Raw genomic sequence first — 13,164 nt, forward strand, 5'->3', positions numbered from 1 at the left:
AATTGTACTTTTTGTGCACTTTCAGAATTCAAATGTATTTGTTGTATTTATACTTTTCAACTTAAGGACAGTTGTAGGTCAGGCATCTGCCCATTGAAATATTTTCATCTGAAAAACCATTAGGTGAGGGTCTAGCTTTCTTGCTGTGATTAGTGGCATTTCAGCTTCTACCCCTTTCTTGCTTCTGAAACTGGGGATGGAGAAAGCTCCCACCACAATTCATTCACTCACCCCCTACCCTGCTTTATTTTCCTCATAGAGGTCATCATTCTCTTATGTGTTTATATTCACTGGAGGAATCAACCTCTAAAAGGGCAGAAAACTTTCCATAACTTATTGCCAATCATTATTTTCCAGTCCTTAGAAAAGTGCCTGCCATGAAGCGGTTATTAAAAAATCATTAGTTATCCTGGATGGGAGGGGAGTTTGGAGGAGAATGGATACATGTCTATGTATGGTTGTATTCCTTTGCTATTCACCTGAAACTATCTCAACATGGTTAGTTGAAAATACAAAATTAAAGTTTTTTTTTTTAAAAATTAAGAAGTCATTAGTTAACAGAGTGTATAACTAATTCCCTAGTATATTCCATTTGCTTGGGAACACATTCTTACAATAAAATAATGAAGCTGTGTCTTGGATCACAGTCAGACCATAAAACATTCAAGTTAGCTATGCAGTACTACTTCAGTTAGAGTAAGGATTAAGTAGACTGGATTAGGAATTTAACCACCATTTGTAATATTTTCCATATAGTTTTAAATAAATGGTTAACAGATTATAAGTCTAGGACCACCTGTATGTGAAGAGTAGGGAAAAGATGTGCAGTAAATTTAAGCTATTTTTATTCTACTGTACTGCTTTTTGGTCCACTTTATGTTGGAGAAAATTTGAAGCTCTAACCCTTAATTGGGACAGTTGAGGGATGACAGAGTCTGAAAAACTACTTAACATTTTACATGTGGTAACAGCAGATGTTTTTTACATGAATGTTTTTAGACTTATAGGAAATCCTAACTTTTGTTGTAGTTGTATTTGTTCCAGAAATAGGATTTTCAATTGTAATATATAAATTCTGACCTCATTTTTGGTCCCTTATATATAGCATATAATGCAACAAGAATATTAAAATTGATGAAAATTTTCTTTATAATAAATAATGCTGAAGTCAATCCATTTATACCTCTTTTTGAGGGTTTGACATCTTTTATTAAATTAGTTAAATTATGCTGGAAATTATTTATAACAACAACATCTACAGAAGTTAAATATACCTGAGTTCACCCTGGAGAAAGCTTTTGACTCAGAGAAGTGGGTCCAGAAATGTGTGGAATGCTCCAATTTGGCTTCTTAGTGGATGTACTAGGGTTTTCAGGAAATTAGAGCTTTGGGGAACAGATTTATTTCATTGTTTAAGGATTGCCTTATAGTTGTTCATTCCTTTGAAATTCAGGTTTTACTGAGATGACAAAATGACTTTTTGATAATCTTAGGAGAATGTGTACTTTCTGAATTAGAAAAAAAATCTAGATTGTAGGATTAATCTTTGAAAAAAGCATCCTGACGTTAGACTTAGTGTACATACCTCCTGCTCAATGAGTGCTCACACGTATTTCACATCTTTTTAAATCTCAGCTGTAAATCCAAGTATTAATCAAATGGTGCTCCATTAAAGATTTTGAACAAATAGTTGATAGTGCATTCACTTTGCTATAAAACCATTTCAAAGGAAACCTTAGATTTTAAAGACTAAGGATCTGAGCTAGCAGATAGGCTTTCTTGCAGAAAATAAACTTACTGGCTTTTGTCGATTCCATTTTCACTCATGTACTATCTCATTATCAAAATAAATATAGCATTATTCATATGCATTTTGGCTCTCAATAAACCATACTTTTTACTGGTGTTTTTCATCATGAACCTTGAGTAGATCAACTTCTTAAACCATTTATTTGCCTAACATCCATAACACAAATATTACAAGGAAGAAAAAAAAAATGGAATGATCTGGGGTAAAAATATATTAGACCCTTTTGCTGTAGACCTTTAAGGTAGTGTCAGCAGAAAGTTTATATTTTTTTTCTGAGTTTGGAATTCATTTTAGCTTTATTTTTATTTTATATTGGGATATAATTGATTTACAATTTTGTGCTACTTTCACATGTACAGCAAAGAGATTCAACTGTACATATGCAGCAAAAAGTTTCTTAATAAATGCTGCATCTTCCAAAATTTTTGTCCCACTAAAAATGCTTAGAACTACAGGAGTCTGGGGTCTTTCTATTTCAAAATTTTGTCATTTGTTTTCTTACAGTGTTTTCAAAGCATTACCTTTATTGTTTCTGCCTGAATTTGATTATGCCAGAATTCTGTAAGGAATTGCCCAGACATGTGAGTGTCTAAGGGCTTCCCTGGTAACTCAGGAGTGTAAAGAATCCACCTGCAGTGCTGGCGACTTGGGTTCGATCCCTGGGTTGGGAAGATCCCTTGGAGAAAGGATAGGCTACCCACTCCAGTATTCTTGCCTAGAGAATTCCATGGACAGAGAAGCCTGGCAGTCTACAGTCCATGGGGTCACAAAGAGTTGGACATGACTGAATGACTTTCACATGAATGTCTAAACTTAAAAGCAAAAGGTGAAAAAAGCATATATGAATATACACAGGCCATATACCAGATATGTATATATTTCACTTTATCTTGACTAAAGTTGTCATTTTTGTATTAATAAATGGTATTTCTATAAAATTAATTAATTAGCAATCTTAATCCATAGGTGGTATTGTTTTGGTTTAGTTGCTAAATTGTATCTGACTCTTTTGTGACCCTATGGACTGTAGTCTGCCAGGCTCCTCTGTCCATGGGATTCCCCAGTCAAGAATACTGGAGTGGGTTGCCATTTCCTCCTCCAGGGGATCTTCCCAACCAGGGACCAAACTCAGTCTCCTGCATTGGCAGATGGATTCATTACTACTGAGCCACCTGGGAAAGCTCAATCCATAGGTACTATGGGTTTAATCTTTATAAGCCTAGTTTCCTCTTGGAAGTAATGATGTCCGCTTTATTTGTTCTTGTGAGGATTAAATTAATAATGTTTGCGACATAGTTTGTACAATGTCTGGGTTATATTTAACAAGGATTGTCTCCTATTATTGCTTTTGTATTAGAGATAGTACTGTGGTTTTCATAAAACAGACTCCATAATTGAGCATTTAAAACTTCTTCAACTTAAATGGGTAGCTATTAATACTTCTAGTTGCTGACCTGCTGTGTTACCTATTTTTACCCCCTGTGTTGTGACAGTAGATGGGTAGATACAAAATCCCAGCATGGAACTGGTCCTCTTTACCCTTAATCTCTACTTCCAAGCATTGTCACCACAGCTACAGGGAACATGTCAGTGTATGTGTTCAGAACATTCCATTAGGCATCATAGCTAGTGCTTCTCTTCCGACAATGTCATTTTATGTGAACAATCCAAAGTCTAGAGGTGAAATTAGTTGGAGTGCCCATGACTCAGCCTCTTTTTTCCGGGAGTGACTCATTCTGCATTTATAGATCCCTGACTTTGTGCCATACACCACTCTAAGTGCTTGAGATACAAATATGGATTTGCTGGGTCACTGACCCAGAGCAGCCCACAGCCTGGGCAGACAGGATGTGGCATTCATTGTAAACAGTATTGGCTTCCATACAGTCAGTGCTTTAATGTTATACCTGTCTATCAAGGAAAAGTGTGATTAAATACAATAATGTGGGCTGGCTAGACAATTTAATTCTATAATTTAGAACATATATTTCTGACCCTATATTGATGTATTTTAGCGCAGTTATTATCTCCACAATGTTCATTCCTTTTTGTTCTCTTTCAGTGTTAGGTAAGATTTCACTCTTTTGCATATCACATAAAATCTACCCTTTATGAATAAGTTAGTTGTCTGATGCATACCTTCCTTTGATTATCCTGCCAGAAACTCACAATGTGTGTAAAAACAAAAAAACCCATCACCCTCTCCTCTTGCTCAGCAGCCTGATCTGCCTTTAGCCTTCCCTGTTTCTAAGAACGACAACATCTTTATGGGGATCTGTTTGTCTCTAACCCTCAGAATTCTCTTGGCTCTTTTTCTCTGTCACATGCCTTTTCATAGCCAACCAGTTCCTAAGCCCCATAGGTTATTCAGTTCAGTTCAGCTCAGTCGTGTCCGACTCTTTGCGACCCCATGAATTGCAGCATGCCAGGCCTCCCTGTCCATCACCAACTCCTGGAGTTTACCCAAACTCATGTCCATCGAGTTGGTGATGCCATCCAGCCATCTCATCCTCTGTCGTCCCCTTTTCCTCCTGCTCCCAATCCCTCCCAGCATCAGGGTCTTTTCCAATGAGTCAACTCTTCGCATGAGGTGGCCAAAGTATTGGAGTTTCAGCTTTAGCATCAGTCCTTCCAATGAATACCCAAAACTGATCTCCTTTAAGATGGACTGGTTGGATCTCCTTGCAGTTCTTCTCCAACACCACAGTTCAAAAGTATCAATTCTTTGGTGCTCAGCTTTCTTCACAGTCCACCATAAGTTATTATACACTACTTATACACACTTATACACACAATGTTCTTGCCTGGAGAATCCCAGGGATGGGGGATCCTGGTGGGCTGCCATCTATGGGGTCGCACAGCATCGGACACGACTGAAACGACTTAGCAGCAGTAGCAGTATACACACTACCCTGGACTGAACTCAGAATTCATGCGTTGAAGCCCTAAGCCATCAATGTGACTGTTTTTAGGAATAAGGTTTTCAGAATATTCCCCTTCTTGGATCACAGCCTTGCATGGCAAAGGGGCTTGTGTAACTCAATGAAACCGTGAGCCATGCCATGCAGGGCGACCCAAGATGGACAGGTCATAGTGCAGAGTTCTGACAAAATGTGGTCTTCTGGAGGAGGCAGTGGGAACTCACTCCAGTATTCTTGTCTGTTAATGTTAAATAAGGTCACAGAGGTGGCTCCCTAATATGACAATTGACTATGGGAGAAGAGAATGAGAGGGTAGCTAGCTATAAGCCTCTTACCAAAACCTGGTTGAACTGGTATCTTGATCTCAGACTTCCAGCCTCCGGAGTTTTGAGAAATATATTTCTATTGTTTAAGTCACTCAGCATATGGTATTTTGTTATATAGCCTGAGCAGTCTAAGATGCTTGCGTCTGCAGTAGTTGGAGCCTTCTTCCTTCTTTGCATCAACACTGTCTCTACGCAAACTGACGCTTCATTACCCACCACTTGGACTTCTGAAGGAGATACCTAAATGGTTTACTCTTTAATATCTCTTCATCTTGATCTAGTCTACACAGTGATGTCACTTAAATATTTTAATCATATCATTCTTGAATAGAAAACCTTCAGTGGTTCACTTTAGTGGAAAAAATTGAGTGAGTGAGTGATAGTCACTCAGTCATGTCCAACTCTTTGTGACCCCATGGACTGTAGCCTGCAGAATTCTCCAGGCAAGAATACTGGAGTGGGTTACCATTTCCTTCTCCAAGTGGGCAAAATTAAATATATTTAATTCTCTATTCTCCTCAGATTGTCATTCAAGATCGTTTCTTCCTATACAAACCCAACCTAGACTTTCACCCAATTGTTGCTCTTCTTGTGTATTATACTCCAGCTAGGTGGGGCCCCAGATACCCCTTGGTCTTTGCTTTTTTCATTACTTTTTACTGCTAAGTCCTTTCTCTGAGTCCACTGAGTTGGTCTCATTTCCATTCTGTGTCCACCTATCAAAATCCTTTGCCTCCTTCAAGGCTCAACTCAAATGCACCTCTGAATCCTTATCCTTATATAATAGGATTTCATTTTTCTCCTCCTTTGTTCTCCATTGTCCCATAGCTCTTTGTTGAATTTCTTAGTGACAAAAGGTATGTTCTGCTTTGTATCATTGCCTTTTGTCTTTTGATTTTTCATAACTACCTCTATCCCACTAGATTCTAACTAAGCTTTTAGATGGCAAAGAGCTTTTGATCTTTGAAATAGTAAACAATACTATTTTTTAAACTGTTCTGTATTTTAAAATATAAGGATTGTACTTATTATTAAATAATAAGCACTTAAATATATTTTTAAAAATAGAATCGATTTTTAATTTTAATTTGCATACTGGAGTATTCCCTACATTTGTATGTTTAGTGAAGCTCAAGCAGTAATTTTTCTATGACTCTGGCAGTTATAGTTTCTTTTCATTGAGAGTCTTGTGTAACTTTAAGAAGGGAGAAGTACAGAAAATGTGAAAGGTTTTTCAATTGAGAGTTGACCTTCGTAATCTAATAGCAAAAATATGTCTATTACTTTCAATTTTTGTTCTTTGTGAGATGTAAACAGGAATACTGCTGCCTGATACTGAGTTTATAATTCAACCTGACCATCACAAAATGATGTATAATAGATCGATGTAAGATTATTTCTCATTGGATAAAGAGGGGAAAGAAAGATTTAGCAATTAATTCTCAAGATTATTTTCTGACATGTTCTCTGCCTTTTTGTTGTGGAGAAAGAGACTCAGAGGATGAAGAAGTGGTGCTTTCAATATGCTGATAAGTTAAGCTGCCTAAAAGCAGATGCTGAATCCTATTGAAAAGAATTTCATTTGAGTTATGCTGAGGGCATTGTTTAGCAAAATACTACACAAGAAGTCTTGACCTCTGTGTGTGAAATGGCAGATGTTCACAGTGAGGATTGAGCCTTGGGGCAACATAAATCTTCACTATTCTGTGCCTATTTGCTCGGTAACTGGGTTGAGTGGGGAAATAAAAGGTTCAGAGAATTTTTTACAAAGCAGCTGCTCCAGGCACTGCAAATGGATGTGCTGCCCTTAAGATAAGAAAAGCAAACAAGCAAACAAAATTCCCTAGACAGTGTGAGTTCACCAGGTCAAAAATGAACACCTCTGCTCCCTCAGAACTTTTATATTACACATTTTCAATGCAAATCAGGTAGGTCAAGGATGGGGTTTTTTTCCTTATCTCTGCTAAAAGGGGAATTTTCAACCATTTCTTTACATTTGACAGCGGCATCAGAAAAGTACGACATGAAGCACCTTCATTCATTTAACAATCACTTATTGATATTCTTCTGTGTGCTAAGCCAATGGGTTCAAATACAAAGTTCACATAATTGAAATAGTACTGATATCTTGAACAGAGTTTGTGTGTCACATATGCTACACTGAAAAGAAAATAAAAATTTTTGGAGATGGGGATGGGTTGATGGGACAATGATGGGGGTAGGTCAGAATATCCTCCTAGTCACATTTGTAGTTGTTGTTCAGTTACTCAATCGAGACTGACTCTTTGTGACCCCGTGGACTGCAGCATGCCCGGCTTCCCTGGCCATCACCAACTCCTGGACCTTGCTCAAACTCATGTCCATTGAGTCAATGATGCCATTCAACCATCTTGTCCTTGTCATCTCCTTCTCCCCCTGCCTTCAATCTTTCCTGGCATCAGGGTCTTTTCCAGTGAGTCAGCTCTTTCCATCAGGTGGCCATTATGGATCATATAAAGCAGCCAGTTTCGTGAATTATAAAGCCTGACTTTTGAAAAATTCTACAAGTCTCATTTAGTTTTTACTTTGACAGGATGGGCTTCCCTGGTGGCTCAGCTGGTAAAGAATCTGCCTGCAATGCAGGAGACCTGGGATCTATCCCTGGGTTGGGAAGATCCCCTGGAAAAGGGAATGGCTACCCACTCCAGTATTCTGGCCTGGAGAATTCCATGGACTATATAGTCCATGGGATCACAAAGAGTCGGACACGACTGAGTGACTTTCACTTTTGACAGTATGTATTTGAATATATACTCTGTGGGTAAAGAATCTACCTGCAATATGGGAGACACAGGAGATGAAGGCTTAATCCCTGGGTTGGGAAGATCTTCTGGAGGAGGAAATGACAACCCACTCCAGTATTCTTGTCTGGAGAATCCTATAGACAGAGGAGCCTGGTGGGCTATAGTCCAAAGGGTCACAAAGAGTCAGGCATGACTGAGTGACTGAGCATGCACACATATATTTGCAAGTTTATGCAGAACAGATAAAATCCAATCTATTTGAGTCTAAAGATATCAGGATATCAATTTAGTATGCCAAAAACTCTTAGCAAGAAGCAGTTGTGATCAAATGGTAAGTTGAGACTTAAAACTGCACATAAATTAACACGTGGTTCTATGCAGTCTTTCCTTGACTCCAAGCAACTAGGGGAACCAGTTTTTCTTGGGGAATAGTGACATATGGTCACTGTGGTTAACATTATACATGTATAGTAGGCCACTCCTGGTTCTTTGTCTTTCACCCCCTGGTGTTCATGTGTACTGTTTTAGCTACCTCTTGCATGTCCAGAAGTGCACATGAACATGCACACGTATGTGTACATGGACACACAGTCACATATGTTTAGTGTGTTGAACCACTGTCCTTCCCAGTCTCCTAGTATTTTTTCTCTGATTTTAAGAAAATTATTTCTCCCTCTCCTTTTATATCTCTCTCTTTACTAGTTTGTTCTAAAAAATAAAATAAAATAAAATCTCTCCTGATTTTTCTTTTCTTTAAATTTGTGGAACAAAATTGAAACAAAACAAAGTACTATGCTTAACAGAGAGTGTCCCAGACTTTCTCAGTTTATGACATTCTGAGTATGTTGGTAATTTTTTCATGGCACCCCTAGGCTGAAAGAAATACCTCACAGTTTTGTTTAATTAGCATAAAAAGTATTTAGCTATTAACATAGTCACCTTTTGAAAAAATAATGCATATAAATTGAAAGAAAAAAAAAAAACCTTTGTGTTTTATACTTAGAAACTCACAGTTACTTAATAGTGGGATATGTGTGCTTGTTGGGTACTGACCAGCCTTCAAACCTAAGAGCCAGATTGGACACTCATCCTCATTTCTTACTCCACATTGGTTTTAATGCAATGTTAGTATTTGCCTTTATACCACAAACACTGTAAAAAACTGAACTTTGGGTGTAGAGTTAGATTATTTATTTGACTTTTTTCTTGTTTCTTGAGGTATGCCTGTATTGCTATGAACTTTCCCCTTAGGACTGCTTTTGGACTGCTTTTACAGTGTCCCACAGGTTTTGGGTTGTTGTGTTTTCATTTTCATTCATTTCTATGCAAATTTTGATTTCTTTTTTGATTTATTCGGTGATTTGTTGGTTATTCAGCAGCGTGTTGTGCAGCCTCCATATGGAAATGAAGAACCCCAGGGTTAGTAGAAGGAAACAAATCTTAAAAATTAGGGCAGAAATAAATGCAAAAGAAACAAAAGAGACCATAGCAAAAATCAACAAAGCCAAAAGCTTGTTCTTTGAAAGGATAAATAAAATTGACAAACCATTAGCCAGACTCATCAAGAAACAATGGGAGAAAAATCAAATCAATAAAATTAGAAATGAAAATGGAGAGATCACAACAGACAACACAGAAATACAAAGGATCATAAGAGACTACTATCAGCAATTATATGCCAATAAAATGGACAATGTGGAAGAAATGGACAATTCTTAAAAAAGTACAACTTTCCAAAACTGGACCAGGAAGAAACAGAAAATCTTAACAGACCCAACACAAGCATGGAAATTGAAACTGTAATCAGAAATCTTCCAGCAAACAAAAGCCTAGGTCCAGATGGCTTCACAGCTGAATTCTACCAAAAATTTAGAGAAGAGCTAATACCTATCCTACTCAAACTCTTCCAGAAAATTGCAGAGGAAGGTAAACTTCCAAACTCATTCTATGAGGCCACCATCACCCTAATACCAAAACCTGACAAAGATGCCACAAAAAAAGAAAACTACAGGCCAATATCACTGATGAACATAGATGCAAAACTCCTTAACAAAATTCTAGCAATCAGAATCCAACAACATATTAAAAAGATCATACACCATTACCAAGTGGGCTTTATCCCAGGGATGCAAGGATTCTTCAATATCCGCAAATCGATCAATGTAATACACCACATTAACAAATTGAAAAATAAAAACCATATGATTATCTCAATAGATGCAGAGAAAGCCTTTGACAAAATTCAACATCGATTTATGATAAAAACTCTCCAGAAAGCAGGAATAGAAGGAACATACCTCAACATAATAAAAGCTATATATGACAAACCCACAGCAAACATACTCAATGGTGAAAAATTGAAAGCATTTCCTTTAAAGTCAGGAACAAGACAAGGGTGCCCACTTTCACCATTACTATTCAACATAGTTTTGGAAGTTTTGGCCACAGCAATCAGAGCAGAAAAAGAAATAAAAGGAATCCAAATTGGAAAATAAGAAGTAAAACTCTCACTGTTTGCAGATGACATGATCCTCTACATAGAAAACCCTAAAGACTCCACCAGAAAATTACTAGAACTAATCAATGAATATAGTAAAGTTGCAGGATATAAAATCAACACACAGAAATCCCTTGCATTCCTATATACTAATAATGAGAAAATAGAGAAATTAAGGAAATAATTCCATTCACCATTGCAATGAAAAGAATAAAATACTTAGGAATATATCTACCTAAAGAAACTAAAGACCTATATATAGAAAACTATAAAACACTGGTGAAAGAAATCAAAGAGGACACTAATAGATGGAGAAATATACCATGTTCATGGATTGGAAGAATCAATATAGTGAAAATGAGTATACTACCCAAAGCAATTTATAGATTCAATGCAATCCCTATCAAGCTACCAACGATATTCTTCACACAGCTAGAACAAATAATTTCACAGTTTGTATGGAAATACAAAAAACCTAGAATAGCCAAAGCTATCTTGAGAAAGAAGAATGGAACTGGAGGAATCAACCTGCCTGACTTCAGGCTCTACTACAAAGCCACAGTCATCAAGACAGAGTGGTACTGGCACAAAGACAGAAATATAGTTCAATGGAACAAAATAGAAAGCCCAGAGATAAATCCACACACATATGGACACCTTATCTTTGACAAAGGAGGCAAGAATATACAATAGATTAAAGACAATCTCTTTAACAAATGGTGCTGGGAAAACTGGCCAACCACTTGTAAAAGAATGAAACTAGAGCACTTTCTAACACCATACACAAAAATAAACTCAAAATGGATTAAAGATCTAAATGTAAGACCAGAAACTATAAAACTCCTAGAGGAGAACATAGGCAAAACACTCTCTGACATACATCACAGCAGGATCCTCTATGACCCACCTTCCAGAATATTGGAAATAAAAGCAAAAATAAACAAATGGGACCTAATTAAACTTAAAAGCTTCTGCACAACAAAGGAAACTATAAGCAAGGTGAAAAGACAGCCTTCAGAATGGGAGAAAATAATAGCAAATGAAGCAACAGACAAACAACTAATCTCAAAAATATACGAGCAACTCCTACAGCTCAATTCCAGAAAAATAAATGACCCAATCAAAAAATGGGCCAAAGAACTAAATAGACATTTCTCCAAAGAAGACATACAGATGGCTAACAAACACATGAAAAGATGCTCAACATCATTCATTATCAGAGAAATGCAAATCAAAACCACTGTGAGGTACCATTTCATGCCAGTCAGAGTGGCTGCGATCCTAAAGTCTACAAGCAATAAATGCTGGAGAGGGTGTGGAGAAAAGGGAACCCTCTTACACTGTTGGTGGGAATGCAAACTAGTACAGCCACTATGGAGAACAGTGTGGAGATTCCTTAAAAAACTGGAAATAGAACTGCCGTATGATCCAGAAATCCCACTGCTAGGCATACACACTGAGGAAACCAGAAGGGAAAGAGACACATGTACCCCAGTGTTCATTGCAGCACTGTTTATAATAGCCAGGACATGGAAGCAACCTAGATGCCCATCAGCAGATGAGTGGATAAGAAAGCTGTGGTACATATACACAATGGAGTATTACTCAGCCATTAAAAAGAATACATTTGAATCAGTTCTAATGAGGTGGATGAAACTGGAGCCGATTATACAGAGTGAAGTAAGCCAGAAAGAAAAACACCAATACAGTATATTAACGCATATATATGGAATTTAGAAAGATGGTAACAATAACCATGTATACGAGACAGCAAAAGAGACACTGATGTATAGAACAGTCTTTTGGACTCTGTGGGAGAGGGAGAGGGTGGAATGTTTTGGGAGAATGGCATTGAAATATGTATAATATCATATATGAAACGAGTCGCCAGTCCAGGTTCGATGCACGATACTGGATGCTTGGGGCTGGTGCACTGGGACGACCCAGAGGGATGGTATGGGGAGGGAGGAGGGAGGAGGGTTCAGGATGGGGAACACATGTATACCTGTGGCAGATTCATTTTGATATATGGCAAAACCAATACAATATTGTAAAGTTAAATAAAATAAAATTAAAAAAACAAAAACAAAAACTGAACTTTGAAAAGCTATGGCGTCACTGAATGGGAAGGAAAGCTGAGTGCTGAAGAATTGATACTTTTGAACTGTGATGTTGTAGAAGACTCTTGAGAGTCCATTGGACAGCAAGGAGCTCAAACCAGTCAATCCTAAAGGAAATCAGTGCTGAATATTCATTGGAAGGACTGATGCTGAAGCTGAAGTTCCAATACTTTGGCCACCTGATGCATAGAGCTGACTCATTTGAAAAGACCCTGATGTGGGAAAGATTGAAGGCAGGAGGGGAAGGGAATGACAGAGGATGAGATGGTTGTACAGCATTACCGATTTGATAGACATTAATTTGAGCAAGCTCCGGGAGTTGGTGATGGACAGGAAAGCCTGGTGTGCTGCAGTCCATGGGGTTGCAAAGAGGCGGAAACAGCGACTGAATTGAACTGAGCGAAGCTGAGTTCCTTTACTGTTCACCTGAAACTATCATAACATTGTTAATTGGCTATACCCCAATATAAAATAACAAGTTTTTTTAAAAAAGAATTTCATTTTCAATCATTTTTTACTAGTATTTCTTTTATATTTTTAAATAAAATTGTATATATTAAAGGTTTACAACATGATTTGATATACATAGTAAAATGATTACTACAGTCAAGCTAATTAAAATATTACCTTGAATATATGAGTATTACTTTAGACTATTCTTTTCATTAAATAATCATGATTTTAGGTTAATTATCTTTTGGACTTAA

General features: G+C 37.3%; 1 protein-coding gene across 41 annotated transcripts in view; it reads left to right on the top strand.

Annotated features, from left to right (window-relative positions):
• Nucleotides 1–13,164, top strand: part of MAP2 (microtubule associated protein 2) — a 297,668-nt gene that overhangs the window by 62,577 nt on the left and 221,927 nt on the right. The gene's annotated exons all lie outside the window — the stretch shown is intronic.

The sequence above is a fragment of the Bos indicus genome, chromosome 2 (genome assembly GCF_029378745.1).
Source record: "Bos indicus isolate NIAB-ARS_2022 breed Sahiwal x Tharparkar chromosome 2, NIAB-ARS_B.indTharparkar_mat_pri_1.0, whole genome shotgun sequence".
In the NCBI taxonomy this organism is placed as follows: domain Eukaryota; kingdom Metazoa; phylum Chordata; class Mammalia; order Artiodactyla; family Bovidae; genus Bos; species Bos indicus.